Raw genomic sequence first — 26,364 nt, 5'->3', positions numbered from 1 at the left:
TTATGTTTGGGAGGGAACTATTAACAAACTTAAGGAACTGACGTCTGAACTTAATAACTGTGTGAGGTGAAGGTGGGCACCACTTTATATGTCACAAGAATATTCTGGCCCGGTGCAGACATGCGGCAATAATAGAGACCAAACAAAAAAGAAGGAAGAAGCGCAAATAACATCGCACACTCAGCCCATATAACATGTAAAAAGCAGGCTTTATTTAGAAAAAAATGCCAATCAGAAAATACAACAATTAAAACACCGTTAAAAAACATTTTCTGACATGCAAGGACAGAAAATGGCAAACATGTATGACCAATATACAATATTGTTGAATATATATATATATAAATATAATAAACAATTATAGCTACCACCAGGTTGATTATATTAGATCTCCATATAAAGGCAGTGGGATGTGGAATATAAGCAGGACCATGCAGCCACCACCGAGTATCCAATAATAAATTTGAATAAATCTTACAGAGGAGACAGATATGCACCAAATGCTACATATCAATTTGTCATAAAGGACTATAAAATTGTCCAAATATACAGTATATTATGAAACTAAACATTATAGTCATGCTTGTCCCTCTGAATGATGCAAATATATCCAAATCTCAACACCAAAAAGAGATGATTCCTCTCAGTGGTTCCTCCACATGATCCTGCAATTAGACACCCACAAGAGATATTTCCTATAACCCAATTGTCAGCATAGTTACCAGGTGGAGACGTCATACAGTTAGCTCAGTCCAGTCCAACGCGTATCGCTGTCCCAAAGACAGCTTCCTCAGGGAAAGTAGTCTAATTGTGGATCAAGCCCCTATTTATATGATGTAAGTGCACTTACAATTTCCCCAGTACGTGCCGTCACCTATGTGTGGCGCCTTCTGGGTACTTCTAATCACATGGGAAGCAGAGTATCAAGATTTCTACTGCGTATGCGCCCGCTTAATGTTTGCGTTCCACTGTGGCCAAGATGGCGCCCTTGCGTTTCAACGATAGGAAGTCCATACAAACTAGAAACGCCCTCCAAATATCGTCACTGCTATAACTCACTGAACGAAAACAGCGTTTATACAAAGCCCTAGTAATAGTTAGATACTTTTTGGCTATCATATTTTAGCAGCTCATATATCCCATTAATAGCTATGACCTATATATTACAAGGGAAAAAGCATTAATCTTACAAAAATATCAAATATTTACACAATAATCTTAAGTATCCCAGTACATCAAATATAGCAGGTGAGTTAGTAAAAAAACACTATTTGACACTCAAAGATGGACTACACAAAAACCAACCAAACCTGAACAATGGAGGTCTAGCTCTACATCACCTAACCTTATAGCAACTCAGTTCATGAGGAACCCTGTAAAATATAATTCTTCATTAATTCCTATAGGCCTAACCGAATTAAGTTTATAGATCCATCTGGATTCTATCCTGAGTAGTCCACCCTGTCGATCTCTCTTACGTATGTTAGTTTTTATCTTTTGAAAACCTATAACCCTAAGCCCAATGGTTTTTCCAATATGATGTTCTAAAAAATGTGCTGCCACAGAAGACAAGGTTTTGCCTTTCGCCAAATCCGACTTAGCCAGGTTAATATTAGATATGTGTTTTTGAATGCTTTACGTAACTCTTGTGACGTTTGCCCTACATACACCATAGGGCAAGGGCAAACTATTGCATACACAACATTTTGTGCTTTGCAATTTATGTAGTCCCCCAACTTATACAGTTCGGAGTCAACTTGATTGCAAAATGACTCCGTTCGATTCATAAATGGACAGACATTGCACTCACCACAGGGATAAGATCCCTGTAGTCGGATCCCAGTATGAGTCCTCAATGTTGGCCTGACAAAATAACGTTTCATCAGCGAATGTCAGAGATTTGGAGCCCTTTTCGCTGTGAGTAGTGGTCTCTCCGGCAAGAGACCATAGATTCTAGTGTCAGTTTTCAATATTTGCCAGTGCTTTTAGAAAAGGTTACGTACCCTATCCCACTGGTTGTGGTACATGGTAATAAACCTAATCCCATAATTTTCAATACATGATTTGGGCCACAAAATGTCCTCACGGGTCTTGGACATTGCTTTAGATTATGCTCCTGAAAATACTGATCTAGGATATCCCCTATCCTTTAAACGCATGTTAAGGTTCCTTGTAAGAAGTCACTATTTTTTTATAAAAATCTTCTCAAACCAACTTTCTTGGTGCAACTCAAGGCTTCTTTCCATGTAAGAGATGCAAGGCCTGTGCCAACACTGTTAGGGGTAAAGAGTTTTTTAACTCGGACCACACCAAAATATTTCAGATCAGGAAACACCTAACTTGTACATCCCAAGGGGTAATTTATTATGCCAACTGCCCCTGTAATAAGATCTATATAGGGATGACTACCAGGGAACTACGTGTAAGGTTTCGCGAACATGTACGCGATATTGAAAAATTCAAGAATGCCAAGGAGGGGGAACAACTCAAGACCCTCCCAAGACACTTCAAGGATATCCATGACTCTGATGCAAGGGGACTATGTATTATGGCTATCGATCAGGTATCTCTGGGAATGAGGGGTGGTAATTTGTTCAGGATTTTGAGTCAGATTGAAAGCTAGTGGATTTTTAGGTTGAATACCTTGGTGCCCAAGGGATTAACCCCTTTACCCCCAAGAGTGGTTTGCACATTCATGACTGGGCCAATTTTTAAAATTCTAACCACTGTCCCTTTATGAGGTAATAACTCTGAAACACTTCCATGGATCCTGGTGATTCTGATATTCTTTTCTTGTGACATATTGTACTTCATGTTAGTGGTAAAATTTCATTGATATAACTTGCGTTTATTTGTTTAAAAAACGGAAATTTGGCAAAAATTTTGAAAGTTTTGCAATTTTCCAACTTTGAATTTTTATGCCCTTAAATCACAGAGATATGGCACACAAAAAAACTTAATAAATAACATTTCCCATATGTTTAATTTACATCAGCACAATTTTGGAACCAAATTTTTTTTCGTTAGGAAGTTATAAGGGTTAAAAGTTGACCAGTGATTTCTCATTTTTGCAACACCATTTTATTTTTACGAAGCACATCACATTTGAAGTCACTTTGAGGGGTCTATATGATAGAAAATACCCAAAAGTGATACCATTCTAAAAACGGCACCCCTCAAGGTGCTCAAAACCACATTCAAAAAGTTTATTAACCCTTCAGGTGCTTCACAGGAATTTTTTGAATGTTTAAAAAAAAAATGAACATTTAACTTTTTTTCATAAAAATTACTTCAGGTCCAATTTTTTTTATTTTACCAAGGGTAACAGGAGAAATTGGACTGCAAAAGTTATTGTGCAATTTGTCCTGAGTACACTGATACCTGATATGTGGGGGGAACCACTTTTTCGGCGCATGGCAGAGCTCAGAACGGAAGGAGCGCCGTTTGACTTTTTCAATGCAAAATTGGCTGGAATTCAGATTGGACGCCATGTCACGTTTGGAGAGCCCCTGATGTTCCTAAATAGTGTAAACCCCCCACAAGTGACCCCATTTTGGAAACTAGACCCCCCAAGAAACTTATCTAGATGTGTGGTGAGAACTTTGAACCCCCAAGGGCTTCACAGAAGTTTATAACGACCGGGCGTGAAAAGAACAAAATCATATTTTTTCCACAAACATGATCTTTTAATCCCCAATTTATTTATTTTCCCAAGAGTAACAGGAGAAATTGTACCCCAAAAGTTGTTCTTCAAATTGTCCTGAGTACACTGATACCCCACATGTGGGAGAAAACTAATGTATGGGGACACGTCAGGGCTTGGAAGGAAAGTAGTGACGTTTTGGAATGCAGACTTTGATGGAATGGTCTGCTGGTGTCTTGTCGCGTTTGGAGAGTCTCTGATGTGCCTAAACTGTTGAAACTCCCCACAAGTGAACCCATTTTGGAACCTAGACCCCCCACAGAACTTATCTACAGTCATGGCCAAAAGTTTTGAGAATGACACAAATATTATATTTTCACATGATCTGCTGCCCTCTGGTTTTTATGTGTGTTTGTCAGATGTTTTTATCACATACAGAAATATAATTGCAATCATATTATGAGTAACAAAAGGTTATATTGACAGTTAGAATGAGTTAATGCAGCAAGTCAATATTTGCAGTGTTGACCCTTCTTCTTCAGGACCTCAGCAATTCTCCCTGGCATGCTCTCAATCAACTTCTGGATCAAATCCTGACTGATAGCAGTCCTTTCTTGCAAAATCAATGCTTTTATTTTGTCTGAATTTGAAGGTTTTTGTTTGTCCACCCGTCTCTTGATGATTGACCACAAGTTCTCAATGGGATTAAGATCTGGGGAGTTTCCAGGCCATGGTCCCAAAATCTCTATGTTTTGTTCCCTGAGCCATTTAGTTATCACCTTTGCTTTATGGCAAGGTGCTCCATCATGTTGAAAAAGGCATTGTTGATCACCAAACTGCTCTTGGACGGTTGGGAGAAGTTGCTCTTGGAGGACATTCTGGTACCATTCTTTATTCATGGCTGTGTTTTTAGGCAAGACTGAGAGAGAGCCCATTCCCTTGGCTGAGAAGCAACCCCAAACATGAATGGTTTCAGGATGCTTGACAGATGGCATGAGACAAGACTGGTGGTAGCGCTCACCTGGTCTTCTCCGAATAAGCCGTTTTCCAGATGTCCCAAACAATCGAAAAGGGGATTCATCAGAGAAAATGACTTTACCCCAGTCCTCAGCAGTCCACTCCCTGTACCTCTTGCAGAATATCAGTCTGTCCATGATGTTTTTTCTGGAGAGAAGTGGCTTCTTTGCTGCCCTCCTTGAGACCAGGCCTTGCTCCAAGAGTCTCCGCCTCAGAGTGCGTGCAGATGCACTCACACCTGCCTGCTGCCATTCCTGAGCAAGCTCTGCACTGCTGGTAGCCCGATCCCGCAGCTGAAACACTTTTAAGAGACGGTCCTGGCACTTGCTGGTCTTTCTTGGGCGCCCAGGAGCCTTTTTGGCAACAAGGGAACCTCTCTCCTTGAAGTTCTTGATGATGCGATAGATTGTTGACTGAGGTGCAATCTTTCTAGCTGCGATACTCTTCCCTGTTAGGCCATTTTTGTGCAGTGCAATGATGACTGCACGTGTTTCTTTAGAGATAACCATGGTTAACAGAAGAGAAACAATGATGTCAAGCACCAGCCTCCTTTTAAAGTGTCCAGTGGTGTCATTCTTACTTAATCATGACAGATTGATCTCCAGCCCTGTCCTCATCAACACCCACACCTGTGTTAATGGAGCAATCACTGAAACGATGTTAGCTGGTCCTTTTAAGGCAGGGCTGCAATGATGCTGAAATGTGTTTTGGGGGATAAAGTTAATTTTCTAGGCAAATATTGACTTTGCAAGTAATTGCTGTTAAGCTGATCACTCTTTATAACATTCTGGAGTATATGCAAATTGCCTTTAGAAAAAATGAAGCAGTAGACTTTGTAAAAATTAATATTTGTGTCATTCTCAAAACTTTTGGCCATGACTGTAGATGTGTGGTGAGCACTAAGATCCCCCAAGTGCTTCACAGAAGTTTATAACGCCCGGGCATGAAAATAAAAAAAATCATATTTTTTTATTACACAAAAATGATATTTTTGCCCCCAACTTTTTATTTTTCTAAGGGTAACAGGAGAAATTGGACTCCAGAAGTTGTTTTGCAATTTGTCCTGAGTAGGCTGATACCCCATATGTGGGGGTAAAGCACTGTTTGGCCTCATGGCAGAGCTTGGCCAGAATTGAGATCAGACGCCATGTTGCGTTTGGAGAGCACCTTATCTGCCTAAACAGTGGTGCAAACCCCCCAATTCTAACTCCAACCCTAACCCCAACACACCCCTAACCCTAATCTCAGCCCTAACCCTAGTGGGAAAATGGAAATAAATACATTTTTTTTTAAATGTTATTATTTTTCCTAAAAGACACTTTTTATTGTAAAAAATAGTTTATGCATTACCACATTTTGAGAGCTATAATTTTTCCATATTTTGACCCACCGAGTCATGTGAGGTCTTATTTTTTGCAGGACAAGTTGAGTTTTTATTGGTACCATTTTCGGGTACGTGACATTTTTTCATTGTTTTATTCCGATTTTTGAGACGCAGAATGAACAAAAAACAGCGTTTCATGAATTTTTTTGGGGGGGTGCGTTTACACCGTACTGCGTGTGGTAAAATTGATAAAGCTGTTTTATTCTTTGGGTCAGTATGATCATTTATGTCTTTTTTTATGTTTTGGCGCTTTTATGCAATGAAAACAATTTTATATAAAAGATAATTATTTTTGCATCGCTTTATTCTGCGAGCTACAACTTTTTTATTTTTCCGCTAATGACGCTGTATCGCGGTTAGTTTTTTGCGAGACAAGATGTTGTTTTCAGCGGTACCATGGTTATTTATATACGTCTTTTGATCACGCGTTATTGCACTTTTTGTTCGGCAGTATGATAATAAAGCATTGTTTTTTGCTTTGTTTTTTATTTTTATTTTTTAAGGGGTTCGCTAAACGGGTTAACTAGTGGGAAAGTTTTATAGGGCGGGTCGTTACAGATGCAGCGATACTAAATATGTGTACTTTTATTGTTTTGTTTTTTTTTATTTCCAAAAAATGAATTTATTAGGGAATATTTTTTTTTAATTTATTTAGCCATTTTTTTTATAAATTATTTTGACACTTTTTTTTACTTTATTACATTGTCCCGGGGGGGGGACATCACTGTCATGTGTCAGATCGCTGATCTGACACGTCACACAGCGCTGTGATAGATCAGCAATCTGACACAGGCACTGCAGCAGGCTTACTCATGCCTGCGCTCTGCAGGCATGAGGTAGCCGCCTCCCTGCAGGCCCTCGGGGCCATATTGGATCCGGGAACCTGCAGGGAAGGATGCCCCCGCAGCAGCGCTCAGACCGTCTTCATGGAGTTGATTTCTAACCGTTTGTGCAGACACATGCACATTTGTGTCCTGCTGGAGGTCATTTTGCAGGGCTCTGGCAGTGCTTCTCCTGTTCCTACTTGCACAAAGGCTGGTTAAAGTACGCGGCCTGTGGGCACATTTTAGAAAGTCAGCTACAGCTTCAGTCGTCCTTGCTATTCTTCAGCAGCAATTGCAGATTCCGGCTCACCGACTGGTGTGTGATGTCCCCACATGTTGGAACTCTACACTCCATATGTTGGAAAGGATTTGTGAGCAGAAGCGGGCAGTTGTTAAATACCAGTATCAACAAGGCCGTCGTGTTTCAGGTATGACACCACACAAAAGATCTCAGGAGTGGACATGGATGTCAGACATATGTAGCATCCTCCAAATCTTTGAGGAGTCCACCAAGATGGCAAGCGGCGATGACGCCATAATTAGCATCACTATCACGCTCATCTGCATTCTGAAAAGCTCTCTGCTCACAATGAAAGAGGATGCATTGCAGGCGGAGCATGAGGACATGGATCAAGGAACCATACAGGGTAATTACACACAGTCCAGCCCCATGTCATCCCAATGTGGATTGGTTGACAATGAGGAAGAGGAGGAGGAGGAAGAACAGGAGCTACTTTTATGCGCTATAGACGGGACTACAGCCACAACTGTCATAACGCCTGTTCAGCATGGATGGCCTGAGGACAGAGAAGAGGAAGAGGAGGAGGACACCTTGGTCAGTCATCCTGTTGGTGAGGACACGAAAGGCTTGCCTGTTACCAGTCTGGCATGCATGGCTGACTTTATGTTGTGCTGCCTTTCCCGTTACCCTCGTATTGTCAAAATATTTGGTAAGTCATTACTGGCTAGTGACACTTTTAGACCCACGCTACAAGGATAACTTTGTATCTGTTGTTCCAGAGGCAGACAGGTGTACCAAAATGGTGCAGTACCATAGGGCCATCATTGCAGAGTCATTAAAAAAATTCCCTTCTCAAAAAGCAGGCGGCAGAGATAATATTTCATTGGCCAACCAAGCAGGACAGGTGACACAGACACAAGTCCACTCCAGCAGAGGCAGGGGAACACTGGCAAAGTTCTAGGACAGTTTTCTAAGACCCTCCCATCACCCATGCACTGAGGCGCAGGGTAATCTCACAAGGAATGCAATGTTTTCTAAGATGCTGAGGGAGTACCTTGCTGACTGTACCAACTTCCTCTGTGCCTTTAAATTATTGGGTATCCAAGCTGAACACGTGGCATGAGCTGGCTCTCTATGCCTTGGAGGTCCTGGCCTGCCCTGCCGCTAGCGTTTTGTCCGATTGGGTATTTAGTGCTGCTGGTGGCATTATCACAGATAAGCGCATTCGCCTTTCTAAGGAAAATGCAGACAGGCTGACTCTTATAGAAATGAACAAGGGATGGATTGGGCCTGACTTCGCGACACCACCAAATGATGACAGCGAAGCATAATCTCCAATGTAGTGTTTTTTGGGAGGTGTATTCACATGCGCCTCTTCACAACCAAACATGGATATACGCTTCTTGTGTTTTGCTATTTGGTGTCCTCCTCCTCCTTTTCCCCATCCTCACCATCCACCACCACTTGAACACCAGGGTGAACGTATTCAATCATGCTCTGGCCACTCTATGTTTTTGCAAGGGTGTTATGATGTCCGTCACCCAAATTTAAAAAATATTTACACCCCCAAGGGGAAATGTTTGCCAGCCCATACACTAAGCGTATGAGCATTCTAAGTCTAGGAGACCCGCTCCTTTAAATTGGGCCTATTTTTTAATAAGGCCTTCCTCCAAGTCTCATCATCCACCCCTACTAGATTCAAAGGGTTTACGTGTTCCGTGCAGCTACAGCCAGTGCCGAATTTGTAACAAGGTTGGGTGTTTAGGCTGGGCGTCAAATACTTATTCTGCCAAAAGGTGAGGTGTACCCCACAAAGGAAATGTTTGCCAGCCCATACACTAAGTGTATGGGCATTTCAAGTGTAGGAGACCCGCTCCTTTAAGTTGGGTATAGTTTTAAATCAGTCCTTCCTCCATGTCTCATCATCCTCTGCCACTAGATCACCAGCGTTAATGTGTTCCATGCTGCTACAGCCAGGGTCGAATTCCAAACAAGGGTGGGTGGCTTTGCTGGGCATAAAAGACTTGATATGGAAAAGGTTGAGGTGTACCCCACAGGGGAAAATGTTTAACAGCCAACACACTTAGTGTATGGGCATTCCAAATCTAGGAGACATGCTCCTTTTTAATGGGATATTTTTTGTTAATAGGCCCTCCTACATGTTTCTTCCAAGGGTGATTGGGGTTATTGGTGTGCATATGACTTGGTAGCAGGGCAGGCCTTGCAGTCTATGCATAAGAAAACAGAATGGGAGTGCAAAATGGATAATGTGAAGTGGATTTTCCTGTGCCCATCCAGTATGTGGCTTCAAAGTGCAGATAACTTGGCAGCAGGGCAGGCCTTGCAGACTATGCATAAGAAAATAGTTTGGGATTACAAAATGAATAATGTGAGGTGGATTTTCCGGTGGACATCCAGTACGTGGCTTGAAAAGCTTATTGGGGTGCATGTAACTTTGGAGCAGGCCAGGCCTTGCATTCAATGCAACATTTTTTCAGGAAGCCCTCCTGTACCTCTCGTGAAAGGGGTATTGTGGTGCTTCGTAATTCTTGGCAGCCCATCATTAATCAGTGGGTCTCCTAAACTGTTATTGCCCATACAGTGAGAGGATGGGCTGCCAAGAATTACAACGCACCACAATACCCCTTTCACGAGAGGTACAGTATGAAATAATCACACAAAGTTTTTGACCAAATTTATTATTCTGCTAATCCAACAAAAGCCCTATAAGAAGATTAACCCCTTTCCTACATTAGACGTACTATTCCGTCCATGTGACCTGGGTCCTAAGTCCCAAGGACGGAATAGTACGTCTAGCGCGATCAGCGATGCTCATGGGGGAAGCGCCGCTGATCGCAGCCGGGTGTCAGCTGATTATCACAACTGACACCCAGCACTATCGCCCCCGACACATTAACCCCCGGCACACTGCGATCAAACATGATCGCAGTGTACCGGCGGCATAGGAGAGAAGCACGCAGGGAGGGGGCTCCCTGCGTGCTTCCCTGAGACCCCAGGAGCAGCGCGAAGTGCTGCGCTGCTCTGGGGGCCTCCTTCCCTGCAGGTCCCCAGATCCAAAATGGCGGCAGGGACCTTCGGGGGCCTGCAGGGAGCTGGCTTCCTCACTGCCTGCAGACCGCAGGCATGAGGAAGCCTGTGCAGCGCCTGTGTCAGATCGCTGATCTGTGATCTGACAGATCAGCGATCTGTCACATGACAGTGATGTCCCCCCTGGGACAATGTAATAAAGTTAAAAAAAAAAAGTGTAAAAATATTTATAAAAAAATCGCCAAATAAATAAAAAAAAAAATATTCCCTAATAAATTCATTTTTTGAAAATAAAAAAACAAAACAATAAAAGTACACATATTTAGCATCGCTGCATCCATAACGACCCGCCCTATAAAACTTTCCCACTAGTTAACCCCTTTATTGAACCCCTTAAAAAATAAAAATAAACGAAGCAAAAAATAATGCTTTATCATCAAACCACCGAACAAAAAGTGCAATAACGTGCGATCAAAAAGACGTATATAAATAACCATGGTACCGCTGAAAACTTCATCTTGTTCCACAAAACAAGAGCCACCACACAGCGTCATCAGCGAAGAAATTAAAAAGTTATAGCTCGCTGAATAAAGCGATGCAAAAATAATTATTTTTTATATAAAATTTTCATTGCATAAAAGCGCCAAAACATAAAAAAAGACATAAATGAGGTATCGCTGTAATCGTACTGATCCGAAGAATGAAACAGCAATATCAATTTTACCGGACACGGAACGGTGTAAGCGCACCCCCCAAAAGAAATTCTTGAAATGCTGATTTTTGTTCATTCTGCGTCCCAAAAATCAGAATAAAAAGTGATCAAAAAATGTCACGTGCCCGAAAATGGTACCAATAAAAACATCAACTCATCCCACAAAAAACAAGACCTCACATGACTCGGTGGGTCAAAATATGGAAAAGTTATAGCTCTCAAAATGTGATGAATAAACTGTTTTTTTACAATAAAAAGCGTCTTTTAGCGTGCGACAGCTGCCAAATATAAAAACCCGCTATAAATAGTAAATCAAAACCCCCCGTCATCACCCCCTTAGTTAGGGAAAAATAATAAAATAAAAAAATGTATTTCCATTTTCTCGCTAGGGCTAGGGTTAGGGCTAGGGCTAGGGCTAGGGTTAGAGCAAGGGGTGTGTTAGGGTTGGAGTTAGAATTGGGGGGTTTCCACTGTTTTGGTACATCAGGGGTTTTCCAAATGTGACATGGCGTCCGATCTCAATTCCAGCCAAAAAAGTCAAATGGCGCTGCTTCCCTTCCGAGCTCTGCCATGCGCCCAAAGTGGTTTACCCCCACATATGGGGTATCAGCGTACTCAGGACAAATTGCACAATAACTTTTAGGGTCCTGTTACCCTTGGGAAAATAAAAATTGAGGGTGAAAAGATCATTTTTGTTGAAAAAATATGATTTTTTAATTGTACGGCTGTAAGTTATAAACTTCTGTGAAGCCCTTGTGGGTTCATAGTTCTCACCACACATCTAGATAAGTTCCTTGGGGTGTCTAGTTTCCAAAATGGGGTCATTTGTCGGGGGTTTCCACTGTTTAGGCACATCAGGAGCTCTCCAAATTTGACACGGCCTCCGATCTGAATTTCAGCCAATTTTGCAGTGAAAAAGTCAAACAGCACTCCTTCCTTTCCGAGCTCTGCCATGCGCCTAAACAGTGGTTCCCCCCACATATTAAGTATCAGCATACTCAGGACAAATTGCACAATAACTATTGCAGTTTGATTTCTCCTGTTACCCTTGGTAAAATAAAAAAATTGAACCTGAAGTAAATTTTTTTGTGAAAAAAAGATAAATGTTCATTTTTTTAAACATTCAAAAAATTCCTGTGAAGCACCTGAAGGGTTAATAAACTTCTTGAATCTGGTTTTGAGCACCTTGAGGGGTGCAGTTTTTAGAATCGTGTCACCTTTGGGTATTTTCTATCATATAGACCCCTCAAAGTGACTTCAAATGTGATGTGGTCCGTAAAAATAAATGGTGTTGTAAAAATGAGAAATCGCTGGTCAACTTTTAACCCTTATAACTTCCTAACAAAAAAAAATTTTGGTTCCCAAATTGTGCTGATGTACAGTAAACATGTGGGAAATGTTACTTATTAAGTTTTTGTGTGCCATATCTCTGTGATTTAAGAGCATAAAAATTCAAAGTTGGAAAATTGGCGACATTTTCAACATTTTTGCCAAATTTCCATTTTTTTACAAATAAACGCAAGTTTTATAAATGAAATTTTACCACTAACATGAAGTAAAATATGTCACGAGAAAACATTGTCAGAATCACCAGGATCCATGTAAGCTTTCCAGAGTTATTACCTCATAAAGGGAAAGTTGTCAGAATTGTAAAATTGGTCCTGGCATTAAGGGTATGTGCACACGGTGCGGATTCTGCTGCGGTTCCATAGCGTTTCTGCAGCTGCGGGTCCGCAGCAGATCCTGCTGCGTTGTACAGTACCTTTATTTCCTATGGAAATTAAAAAACGCTGTGCACATGCTGCAGATTTTTCTGCGTGGTTTTGCTGCGGTTTACAATCCGCAGCATGTCAATTGTTTGGTGCAGAAACCCTGCAGTTTTACACCTCATCCATTATGAGGTGTAAAACCGCAGGGCAAAACTGCAGGCAAAACCGCAGATAAAAAAGTCCTGCGGATTTACCTGCGGTTTTCTCTCCAAAATCCGCACACCAAAAAAACTACGTGTGCACATAGCCTAACATGCAAACCACCCTTGGGAGTAAAGGGGTTAATGCCACCTGATGCCCCTTTAAAAATAAATGAAGCAAGATGTGTCTGCTTATGTGTCACACACCACATGGCTAGCTAGGGTTGTTAAATGTTACAATGACATTTCCCAGTGAATGCATTTGTATTGGTTGAAAGCAATGTTAAAGTTAAAAAACTCTTCAAAAACGCTGCATCTGGACATAGCCCAAGTGGGGAAGGAACATTTTGGTCTGGGGTTAATTATTTTGCCTTAAGTATATGCAAGTCATTAATCCGTTTTGGTTTCGTTTTGGCATGTTTTTTCGTGTATCGGTTAAAATGGCATGCAACTCTGAAAAAAATTTGTTTAAAGCTGTGAACTAGGAGTTAGGAATGCTTCCAAGGGTAATCCCCATGATGTCCCCGTGTCATTTGAGCAGTGTTTCCAACATTTTCAGGCGTTTTTAGACCTTTAAAGGACCACCCTTGGGGGATTGCTGCAAAAATGCTCGGGTCACCCATAGACTTACATTGGGCTCATTGTTCTATCCGGGTACCCGAGTATTCCAATTTGCTCGACCCGAGCAACGAGCACCCGAGCGTTTTAGTGCTCGCCCATCACTAATGGATATTGTTTTTTTTTTTTTTTTTACAGAACAAGGGCTTTTGTTGGATAAGTAGAATAATAAATTTGGTCAAAAACTTTGTGATTATTTCATTAAAAGAATTTTTAATTATTGTGTGTCTTTTTTTAACCCTTTACTATTCTAGGGTTAATAATGGATAGGTGTCTTACTGACACCTCACCATTATTAACCCGGCTTAAAGGGGATCTGTCACCCCATTTTAGCCCTATCAGCTGCGGCAACCGCCATCAAGGGCTTATCTACAGCATTCTGTAATGCTGTAGATAAGCCCCCGATGAAACCTGAAAGATAAGAAAAAATAGATTATACTCATCCCGGCGTTCAGTATGGTCCGATGGGAGTCGCCGTCCCGTCCGGCGCCTCCTATCTTCATACGATGATGTCCTCCTCCTTGCTTCTCCCTTGGCTCCTGCGCATGGGTACTGTATCTTCCCTGTTGAGGGCAGAGCAGTGTACTGCAGTGCGCAGGCGCCGGACCTCTCTGACCTTTCCCGTCGCCTGCGCACTGCAGTACTTTACTCTGCCCTCAACAGGGAGAAGCAAGGAGGAGAACATCATTGTATGAAGATGGGAGGCGTCGGACCAGACCGCGACACCCACCACACCCGACTCCGCAGAATGCTGTAGATAAGCCCCTGATCATGGTGGCCCCAGCTTATGGGGTGACAGATTCCCTTTAATGTCACCTTTCAATAGCAAGGTGACATTAACCCATTATTATTAACCCATGAGCCACTGCTAAAGGCAATGGGAATAGAGAAGTTAAGTGACAGAAAAGGCCCATCTTATAGATGCGCCTTTTCTGGTGTGGCTGGGGGCAGATTTTTTTAGCCTGGGGGGGCCAAAAACAATGGTCCCTCTCTAGGCTATTCAAATCTGCCCTCACTCTCTGGCTTTCCCTCTCTAGCGGAGAAATTACCGCGGGAGCCAACGCAATTTTTTTCAACGAATTTAATTTAACACCTACATGTCCAAAATTTTACACACATACCCTAATCTAATTATTAATCAAAGACATAAAAAACTAAATGACATGAAATGGTTTACTGTATGTAAACCATGTGTCATTTCATGTCGGGTTTTGTAATGATTTTACAGAAGCTGGCAATTGATTTAGCGGCTATTATGCTACGCAGAACTCTATAAAATATAAATATACATATATATATATAGGAGTCCCAATGACATGTGTGTATATATATATATATATATATATATATAAATATATACAGTGCCTTGCGAAAGTATTCGGCCCCTTGGAACTTTTCAACCTTTTCCCACATATCATGCTTCAAACATAAAGGTACCAAATGTAAATTTTTGGTGAAGAATCAACAACAAGTGGGACACAATTGTGAAGTTGAATGAAATTTATTGGTTATTTTAAATTTTTGTGGAAATACAAAAACTGAAAAGTGGGGCGTGCAATATTATTTGGCCCCTTTAACTTAATACTTTGTTGCTCCACCTTTTGCACTGGGACAAGCACGTGGATGTGCTTGATGATGGTGCTAATTGAGTGTGTGTAACAACAGGTGCAGGGCAGGAGGCATCTTCGCATACACCATGGACAGGGGATTGGCTTGCATGCACAACAGTGGAAGAAGCAGTGGTGTCACACGCAGACACTGTTCTTGGACCCTGGGGTTCGGCCCACAAAGTCGGGTGCTTTGCTGCATGTGCCTGATCATGCTGGTGGTGGTCAGACTAGTAGTTTTGCTACCCCTGCTGATGTTAGCCTGGCTGGTGGTGCAAATGGCCTTTTTGGGGTTATCGGCAGAGTTTTAAAAAACAACCAGATTCGGGAAGACCTAACAGTTGGACTGGCAATTTCCGTTGTGTTCTTGTTATGTGGAATGGTTGCCCGCCTTCTGTCTACGGCCACCACACTGCTTCTTTGTGCCTGTTGGGGTGATACGCCTCCCCCCCCCTGTGTGCTGCTGTCTTCGCTCTGCATGTCATCCTGCCAGCTTGGGTCAGTTACTATATCATCCACCACCTTGTCCTCCACTTCCTCACCCTGGTCCTTCTCCTGACTTTCTGGCAATTGTGTCTCATCATCATCCAACTCTTGTGACACTTTCTCACAGTCGCCTTCGTGTGATCATGGCTGCTCAAATATTTAGACATCGCTACATGCGATCTCCTCTTGCTCAACTTCAAGTGGACCGGGCGAGAGGCCCGAATCTTTAAATGGAAACGTGAACAGCTCTTCGGAGTGTCGAAGTGTGGAATCAGTTCCCCTGGGCACTCTGCATTGTGGGAGGAAGGAGGATCATAGTGAGGAATATGCAGTCTAGACTAATGCCTACTCAGACTTGACTATGTGGAAGCCAGGGCGGTGGTAGTGTTGGCAAAGTAATCATAAGCATTATCCTCTATCCTACCAACAACCTTTTGACACTGCTCTGTGTTCAATAGTGGTGTGCTGCTGCAGTCCCCTAGTAATTGGGACAGGAATGTCGGGCGAGAAGATGTGGGCGTTTGCTGTGGCACAATTTCAGCTTGCTCACGGCCTCGGCTTCTGCATACACCATCACCATCACATCCTCTTCCCCATACCTTGCCATGCGCCTTAACCATTTTAACACTTTTCCTACATTGGACGTAATATTACGTCCATGTGACCAGGGACCTAAGTCCCAAGGACGGAATATTACATCACACGCGATCAGCGGCGCTCACGGGGGGAGCGCCGCTGATCGCAGCCATGAGTCAGCAGACTATCACAGCTGACACCCGGCCCTATGTGTCAGGGGTGGTCACGAACCGCCCCGGCACATTAACCCCTGGCACACTGCGATCAAACATGATCGTAGTGTACCGAGGGGCATAGGAGAGAAGCGTGCAGGGAGGGGACTCCCTCCGTGCTTCCCTGCGACCTCCGGAGTGACGCGATGTGCTGCGTCGCTCCGAGAGTTCTCCCTGCAGGCCCCGGATCTAATATGGCCACGGGGGCCTTCAGGGTCCTGCAGGAAGCCTGCAGCAGCGCCTGTCAGATCGCTGGTCTGACACAGCACTGTTCTAAGTGTCAGATCAGTGATCTGACACAAGACAGTGATATGCCCCCTGGGACAATATAATAAAGTTAAAAAAAAAAACACTTGTAAAAATAATTTAAAAAAAAATCCCAAAATAAATGAAAAAAAAAAAAAATATTCCCTAATAAATTCTTTTCTTCTAAATAAACAAAAAAAACAATAAAAGTACACATATTTAGTATCGCAACGTCCATAACGACCTGCCCTATAAAACTCCCACTAGTTAACTCTTTAGTGAACCCCTTCAAAAAAAACAAAGCAAAAAACAATGCTTTATCATCATACCGCCGAACAAAAAGTGCAATAACGCGCGATCAAAAAGACAAATATTAATAATCATGGTACCTCTGAAAATGTCATCTTGTCCCGCAAAAAACGAGCCATGACACAGCATCATCAGCAAAAAAATTAAAAAGTTATAGCTCGAAGTGAGGTGAGCACTTTGAACCCCCAAATCTAAATTTTTTTTCACAAAAATGATCTTTTCACCACCAATGTTTTATTTTCCCAAGTGTAACATGAGAAATTGGACCCTAACAGTTGTTGTGAAATTTGTCCTGAGTAGGCTGATACCCCATGTAAGACTATGGGCTGAGCTGCAGATGGAGACAGTCAACATGCTGGTACTGGTCAGCACAGTCTGTGCTGTCTAAAGAATAGGACTACGGGCTGAGCTGCAGGTAGAGACAGTCAACATGATGTTGGTACTGGTAACAGCACAGGCTGTGCTGACTAAGAGGATAGGACTACGGGCTGAGCTGCAGGTGGAGACAGTCAACAATGTGCCTACTAATCAGGGATGCTGGAGATTTGTCCCCCTGGGCCCTGGCTCACCCCATCAGCCCCCTGGCTCACTCCATCATCAGCCGGGCCCCCTGGCTCCCCCCATCATCAGCCGGGTCCCCGGCTCCCCGAGAACCTCATCACCAGCCGAGCCCCCGGCTCCCCCCATGAACAGCCACCGGGCCCCCGGCTCCCCCATGAACAGCCGCTGGGCCCCTGGCTCTCCCATGAACAGCTGCCGGGCCCCCCGGCTCTCCCATGAACAGCCGCCTGGCCCCTGGCTCCCCCATGCTCAGCTGCCGGGCCCCTGGCTCCCCCATGATCAGCCGCCTGGCCCCTGGCTCCCCCACGATCAGCTGCCGGGTCCCTGGCTCCCCCATGAACAAAAGTCGGGCCCCTGGCTCCTGGATCCCCCAGACCTCCATCATCAGCTGGGCTCCTGGGTCCCCCACCCCCCATGTTCAGCCGGGCCACATGCGCCCCTCAGCCCCTGGCTCCCCCCCAGACTCCCCATGATCAGCCGGCCCCTGACAGAGACATAAAAAGATACTTATTACCTTACCTGCTCGCTCACCGTCCACCGCACCGACATCTTCTGCCACCGGCACAGCTGCTCCCAGTCCCACGCCGACGCCACGTGGCACGGACGCGCACACCGCTCTCTAATTTACTGAGATAATGATGTGGCCCCCCTGAGGCTCAGTCGCCACAGAGGTACTGCACCTTCTCCTAAGGTGTGGTGCCCCACCATCCAGGTAAGTTGGAGGCTCCTGACCATGCTCCAACACTCGCACCCCACACAATAGAGTAGTTCAGCAAAACCACATTGCGGCTCTTTGCCTAGAGAGAGGCGGAGTACCTTTGGTGGTTCCCTGCTTGGAACACTAAACGTGCTGGGAGGTGGGTGGAGTTTACAACACATAAAAGAGCAGGATGGTTTAGGATTAGAGGTCAATCAGTCAGTCAGTGAGTGAGGCTGAGAGAGGAAGCCACTCAGAGAGGAGTGGGGATCCCTGGAAGAGGGATGGAGGAAGGAGTGCTGCAGCTGCCTCAGTGATCTGAGCCAGCTGGCACGGGAAAGGAAAGAAGGAGAATGACATTGAACTGAAGCCTGAGCTTCCATAGGAGAGAAAGACAAGTACGGAATGTAGGAGTAAAAAGGGAACACAGAGGATGTGGGTTAGAGGAAGAACCCTGCCTAGAATTTCTAAGTGCAAAGCCGAGGCCCGGTCCCCGAGGTTGTATGGACACTAATGGTTCTGCAGCAGACACCGGTGGAGTAGTGGGCTGTAAATGCACTACTCCCATCTAAGACTTGAGGGCACATCAGCAACATGGATAGAGAGCCGGGACTTAGGAGTAGAGAGTCCCCGAAGCAGGCTACAGCTGTCTGCAGTGCAAGTAGAGTTCTTGGGAACATCTGTCAGGAGTAACTCCAGTGTAACTCAGTACTAGGAGATCTTCACACTTAAAGGCGCTATAGAGGAGACGTTCAGGAAAGGCACATAAGTTGGCGGAGTGTGGAAGGGAGCATTCCTTCTTGCCTGGAGGTTGACTGAGTCCCTGACCCGGAGGACACGGCACAGAAGCAGGCACTACAGACTGTGAGTAAAGCTTTTGGAACTACATGCCCTGGTGTCCTCCATTCCTTCCTGCGTCCATCTGCCTGGCACTGCTACATCCCCTGCACCAAACACTATACCATCTAAGTGTCTCCACATCTACACTGCCCTGGGACAACAGCCCTGCCTGTGGAGGGCTATAACATCATTACTGCACCACACCATCTGTCCCAGAGGATCTGTCTGCAGCGTCGGCTTAACACCTCCCTTGCCGATCACCACAGGTGGCGTCACAAACTATTCATCTAACTACATTCCACTGTTCACAACATCCCCTATTCATTGGGCACCCAGGGCCACAGTCTGGGTCACCGCTGCTGTGACACGTCCCGCCGATACTGGCCCGGTACCGAGTACCCTGTGGCCCTGGGAGGGTGACCCACTTCCTGCTCAGCCACCCTGGAATGAGGGAGTGGAGAGCAGAGGCCAGAGTGTGACGTCACGTAAGGGGGCGGCGCTGGACCATAGAGCACTTCAGCACTTGGGAGGGAGGAGGGGCCCAGCAGGCGCTATGCCGATATCCAGACCAGGCCAGTCTACCATGAATGTGTCAGGGCAGCAGGGCAGGGCTGAGGGGGGCCCGTCCGGGACCCAAGCACGGACCGGGCTGCCAGCGTGCTCGGGCACTACTGGGCCCGGGCGGGCCACCCTAATCACCAGGGCCCCATACACCTTTAACGGGTGTCATGCCCTGATGGCGGCCCTGAGAGCCATTATCACACACAACCATGCATGGTTGTAGGTTGAGTAGCGAAATCCACAGATCTGTCTTGTCTGTTATGCCTTTACACAACTGTGCCTTGAGGTGGTCAGGCTGGTAGTGGTCTGGCACCTACTCATCTTGGCATGGCACAAGTTGCAAATGACCATTCTTTTTTCATCCACACTTTCCTTAAAAATTCTCCAGACTAAGCAACACCTAACCCTTAGTTTGAGAACTTGTCACGTTTGAGGGAATACCTGCCTTCTCCCTCTGGCCATCCACTGCCTATGCCTGCTTGTTGCAGTGCTGCAAATCCCTCCTCCTCTGCGCTGCTGTACTCTCTCTGCATGGCATCTTCCCAGGTTGAGTCAATGACTTCATCGTCCATCACCTTGTCTTCTACTTCTGACCCTTTGGTCCTCCTGACATGTTGACCTAACAACACTTGTTGACAACGGTGTCTCATCATCATCTACAGTACCTCTTGAGACACTAATTGCATTGCAAACCATCATCTTCTTCTGACCTCTTCTGACTATGGCGGCTCAAATATTTGGCCATCACTACACACGATTTCCTAATGTCCCTGTTGAAATGTGCCACTTGTGTCTTGGGACTCACCATGGTGGGAGGAAGTAGGATGAGGATTATGTGGTCTAGACTCTTGGCTACTGAGACTGGGCCATGTGGACAAATGGGTGGTGCTGGGAAACAGACTGGAAGCATTATCTGCCATCCAACCGACCACCTGTTTGCACTTTTCTGGCTTCAAGAGTGGTGTCTCACACCACTATTCAAAGTAGGACAGGAAGCAAGCTCTCGTGGATGACCATGTTTGTTTTACTCGAACCTGCAAACTGTATGGTGTTATTTAAAAAAAAATGTAGACCTGAAAATGAATTTAACGTGGAGGTCTCCCTGCTGGCCCTCCAAACTGTATGACTGAGGGTCTCCTCATGTCCTTCCAAAATATCTGAGCGAGGGCCGCTTTATGTCCCTCAAAAATTTATGACTGAGAGAAGACTGATGGCCCTCCAACATTTCCGACTGATGGCCTTTCAAACTACAGTGGGTACAGAGTATTTAGACCCCTTTAAATTTTTCACTCTTTGCTTCATTGCAGCCATTTGGTAAATTCAATACACTCTGCACCCCATCTTGACTGAAAAAAACAGAAATATAAAAATCTTTGCAAATTTATTAAAAAAGAAAAACTGAAATATCACATGGTCATAAGTAGAGTTGAGTGAAACGGGTCGGACAAATTCAGAATCCGCCGACTTTGGCTAATGTCGGGTTTCGCCGATCGAAACCCGACCATAGTGTGAGGTTGGCCATGAGGTCGCTGACCCGCGCGCCAAAGTTGCGTTACCCACAATGTTTCCAGCGCCTTTTCTCATCCAATCATCAAGGAAGCACAATGTGGGCAAAGCTATTACATAGGCAGCGACCCCACCATGTTAGAAAAGGACATTGAAGTGATTGGCTGGCTTTGTGTGGCGTCACAGTGCCTATAAAAGGCCGTGACCACCGACCGCCATCTTACTTCTGTCGATCTTAGCATAGGGAGAGGTTGCAGCTGCTCATTCTCAATAGGGAGAGTGTTTAGGCCCCCCCAAAAAATTGCTTCTTCTGATAGCGAATGTCACTGTACAACACAACAGTATAGTGTGCAGTGACAGGGGAGGATATATTTGTGTGCAGCAGCTCTATTGGTTATTAGGCTGCCTTATAAGGCTCCCTGATAGCTGCATTGCTGTTTGCACACTGCTGTGCAGAGTGCTTTTTTAAAAGCAAAAATATTTTTATTCCTTTTTTTCTGCACAGTTACCAATCCTTCATTTTTTCACATTTTTTTGTGCAGCAGCTCTATTGGTTATTAGGCTGCCTTATAAGGCTCCCTGATAGCTGCATTGCTATTTGCACACTGCTGTGCAGAGTGCTTTTTTAAAAGCAAAAATATTTTTATTCCTTTTTTTCTGCACAGTTACCAATCCTTCATTTTTTCACATTTTTTTGTGCAGCAGCTCTGTTGGTGATTAGGCTGCCTTATAAGGCTCCCTGATAGCTGCATTGCTGTTTGCACACTGCTGTGCAGACTGCATTTTTAAAAGCAAAAATCCTTTTATTCCTTTTTTTCTGCACAGTAGATACTGAGCGTAAATTTTTTCACACACCGTATAGAGGTGTACGCTCCTCACACACTACCGTGTACTGGCTGGTATCACGGACAAATACATGCTATATGTGTGTGACTCCGTAAAAAAATACACGGAGATTAACATTTTTCCATACATACACTGTATTGAGGTGTCAGATTATCAAACAGTATCGGATATCTGGTGTTCTTATTGCGGTCACATCTACACAGAATCAGCGTGTGTGTGTGTGACACTCCATAAATACATATACGGACATTTCCATTTCTCTATACACCGTATTGAGCAGTCCGATTCTCAAACAGTATCGGATATCTGGTGTTCTTTTTATGGTCACATCTACACAGAGTCAGCGTGTGTCTGTGAGACTCTGTAAATACATATACGGACATTTCCATTTCTCCATACACCGTATTGAGCTGTCCGATTATCAAACAGTATCGGATATCTGGTGTTCTTATTACTGTCACATCTACACAGAGTCAGCGTGTGTGTGACACTCCATAAATACATATATGGACATTTCCATTTCTTTATACACTGTATTGAGCTGTCCGATTATCAAACAGTGTCGGATATCTGGTGTTCTTATTACTGTCACATCTACACAGAGTCAGCGTGTGTGTGTGACACTCCATAAATACATATACGGACATTTCCATTTCTTCATACACCGTATTGAGGTGTCCGATTATCAGTCAGTATCGGATATCTGGTGTTCTTCTTATGGTCACATCTACACAGAGTCAGCGTGTGTATGTGACACTCCATAAATATATATACGGACATTTCCATTTCTCTATACACCGTATTGAGCTGTCCGACTATCAAACAGTATCGGATATCTGGTGTTCGTATTATGGTAACATTACACAGAGTCAGCGTGTGTGTGTGACACTCCATAAATACATATACGGACAATTCCATTTCTTTATACACCGTATTGAGCAGTCTGATTCTCAAACAGTATCGGATATGTGGTGTTCTTATTACGGTCACATTTACACAGAGTCAGCGTGTGTGTGCGACACTCCACAAATACTTATACGGACATTTCCATTTCTCTATACACCGTATTGAGCTGTCCGATTATCAAACAGAATCGGATATCTGGTGTTCTTATTACGGTCACATCTACACAGAGTCAGCGAGTGTGTGTGTGACACTCCATAAATACATATATGGACATTTCAATTTCTCCATACACTATATTGAGCTGTCCAATTATCAAACATTATCGAATATCTGGTGTTCTTATTACAGTCACATCTACACAGAGTCAGCGTGTGTGTATGACACTCCATAAATACATATACGGACATTTCCATTTCTTTATACACCGCATTGAGCAGTCCGATTCTCAAACAGTATTGAATATCTGGTGTTCTTATTACTGTCACATCTACACAGAGTCAGTGTGTGTGTGACACTCCATAAATACATATACGGACATTTCCATTTCTTTATACACCGTATTGAGGTGTCCGATTATCAAACAGTATCGGATATCTGGTGTTCTTATTACGGACACATCAACACAGAGTCAGCGTGTGTGTGTGTGACACTCCATAAATACATATACGGACATTTCCATTTCTTTATACACCATATTGAGCAGTCCGATTCTCAAACAGTATCGGATAACTGGTGTTCTTATTACGGTCACATGTACACAGAGTCAGCGTGTGTGTGACACTCCATAAATACATATACGGACATTTGCATTTCTCTATACACTGCATTGAGCAGTCCGATTCTCAATCAGTATCGGATATCTGGTGTTCTTATTACGGTCATATCTACACAGAGTCAGCGTGTGTTTGTGAGTCTCTGTAAATACATATACGGACATTTCCATTTCTCCATACACCATATTGAGCTGTCCAATAATCAAACAGTATCGGATATCTGGTGTTCTTATTACGGTCACATCTACACAGAGTCAGCGTGTGTCTATGACACTCTGTAAATACATATACGGACATTTCCATTTCTCCATACACCATATTGAGCTGTCCGGTTATCAAACAGTATCGGATATCTGGTGTTCTTATTACGGTCACATCTACACACAGTCAGCGGGTGTGTGTGACACTCCATAAATACATATATGGACATTTCCATTTCTCTATACACCGTATTGAGCTGTTTGATTCTCATACAGCGTGGGATATCTGGTGTTCTCATTATGGTCACATCTACACAGAGTCAGCGTGTGTGTGACATTCCGTAAATACATATATGGAGATTGACAGTTTCACCAACAACGTATACAGCTGTACACCTCTGATACAGTACCGTATATCTGCTTGTTGGATTATGGTGAAATACATACTGGATGAGTGTCTGTGACTCACAAAATATATACAGAGATTTCACTTTTTACATACACCTTACACAGCTGTACGCTACTCATAGAGTACCATTTCTCTGCTGGTATTTTTGGTACATTTTCCCAAACATGAGGAAGTCTGGTGGAAGAGGCCGCGGAAGTGGGCGGGGGGTGCATCTGGTACTGATGGTGGTGGTGGTGGTGCATCGGTTGGTTCTGGCAAAAGCATAATGGCAGCTAAGGCAGGAGGTGTTGAGCCTGCATCATCATCTGGCACAAGAAGGCCTTTAAGGTTCCCTTTTCTGGGAGTAGGTAAACCGCTTTTAAAGCCGAAGCATCAGGAACAGGTTTTGGCTTACATTGCCGAAACAGCCTCCAGCTCTATTGCCACCTCTTCTGAAGTTACAAAAACTGCAAGCACAGAGTCGCCAGTGCAGACCTCTGGTTAGGAACAACACCTTTCGTTGTGTACTTCACCCACACCAAAAGTGAAGGATGCTGCAGCACACACTTCAGATTACTCCATGGAGCTCTTTTCACATACCATTCCTGGGTTATCAAGTCAAATCCTGAATTCCCCAGTCCAAGATGAATCTGACACTGATGCACAGCCACTGCTAGATGAATCTGCTGGTACATTCACCCACAGCACTACATTGCCCTCGCAGTCTACTGAGCCTGAATCAGACCCTAATGAAACTCGGGTGCCCCTTCCCGCATACTATACCTCCTTACACGGTGACATCGAGGAAGGTACAGAGGAAGGTGCAGATGACAATGAAGACGAGGTCATGGATGACCCAGTTGTTGACCCGGATTGGCATCCAATGGGGGAAGAGGGTGCTGGTGACAATAGGTCAGAACAGGAGAAGGATCCGCAGCAGGCATCGTCATCGCAGCAGCGGTTATCCGGCAGGCCCGTAGCTGTCAAAAAACTTGGCAAGAAAACTAAAAGAGTTGCAGGACAACATGGCCAGATGGTCAAATTAGCACAGTGTGCAAGCCCTGAAAATTTGTACCATAGTAGGAAGAGTGCAGTGTGGCACTTTTTTGAACAAAATCCTACTGATGACGCAAAGGTTATCTGTAAGAAGTGCCGAAGGACCTTAAGCAGAAGGAAAAATCTAAGAAATTTGAATTCCAGTTGCATGCTTAGACATTTAACCAACATGCACTTGCAAGCGTGGTGTCACGATACTAGTGGATACAACTGGACACCAGTGGCTAGGTCAAAGAGACTACAGACACAGTGGGTTGCGCAAGCAATATTGTATTAATGATCTGAATGCAATATAGCATATAAGTCCAGATAAATGTTCAGTCAATATGATAAATGGTAATAGCAGAGCTGATACTCTGCGACACAGCATGCAAAGTCACTGAGCAATGAGTGCACAAGACCCAGACTCTTGCAGGGCAGAGGAACACACTAGCTGGCTGGAGTTCTTACTTCACCACAGGTGTAGTCAGGCAGAGGTTCCTGAAGTCAAGTGTTCAGCAATCACTCGGTCAGCAGGCAGGGATCCAGAGGTGCAGGTTGGCAGAGGACTCCGCCATTAAGAGAGGACCAACAGGGATAGTAAGTCCAGGCTTGGGACTGCAGAGGCACAAAGTCCAATACATAATACACAAGCAATGAATCAGAGCAGGTGCTGGCTTTATATACAGCTTTGGCAGGAAGCAAGATGGCCGACGTGGAAACATCAAGATCCATGTTAACTAAGGGCAAGTCTAAGGGCAAGAGAAACAGATTCCAGGACTAGATACGGACACGTGGATGGACTACAAAAGCTCAGGTAGCACATGTGCACCTACTCCGACTGAAGTTAGCCGGCAACGCTCCATCGCTTCCCCCACTGTAAGGCCACCGCTAAGCACACCACTATCAAGAAATGTTGAGGTGTCGTCGCTAGGCCAAACCAGTCAGGCAATCACAATATTTTCGCGAGGAAACACTGAATCTAGGCCATCAACACCCTCACTATCACCAACCCCTTCTCAGTCCGTCATGTCCTATGCTAGTTCCCCCACATGCAGCTCTCAAGTCCAGCTCACCCTACCAGACACTCTGAGTAGGACAAGAAAGTACTCATCCTCTGATTCGCGTACACTGGCTTTGAACGCCTACATTGCCAAACTAATCTCATTAGAGATGATGCCCTTCCGTTTGGTAGAAAGTGAAGCTTTCCAAGAGCTCA

This window comes from Dendrobates tinctorius, unplaced genomic scaffold (genome assembly GCF_039654945.1).
Source record: "Dendrobates tinctorius isolate UK_male_01 unplaced genomic scaffold, ASM3965494v1 ptg000293l, whole genome shotgun sequence".
NCBI lineage: Eukaryota > Metazoa > Chordata > Amphibia > Anura > Dendrobatidae > Dendrobates > Dendrobates tinctorius.
Note: the sequence above shows the minus strand (reverse complement) of the source record.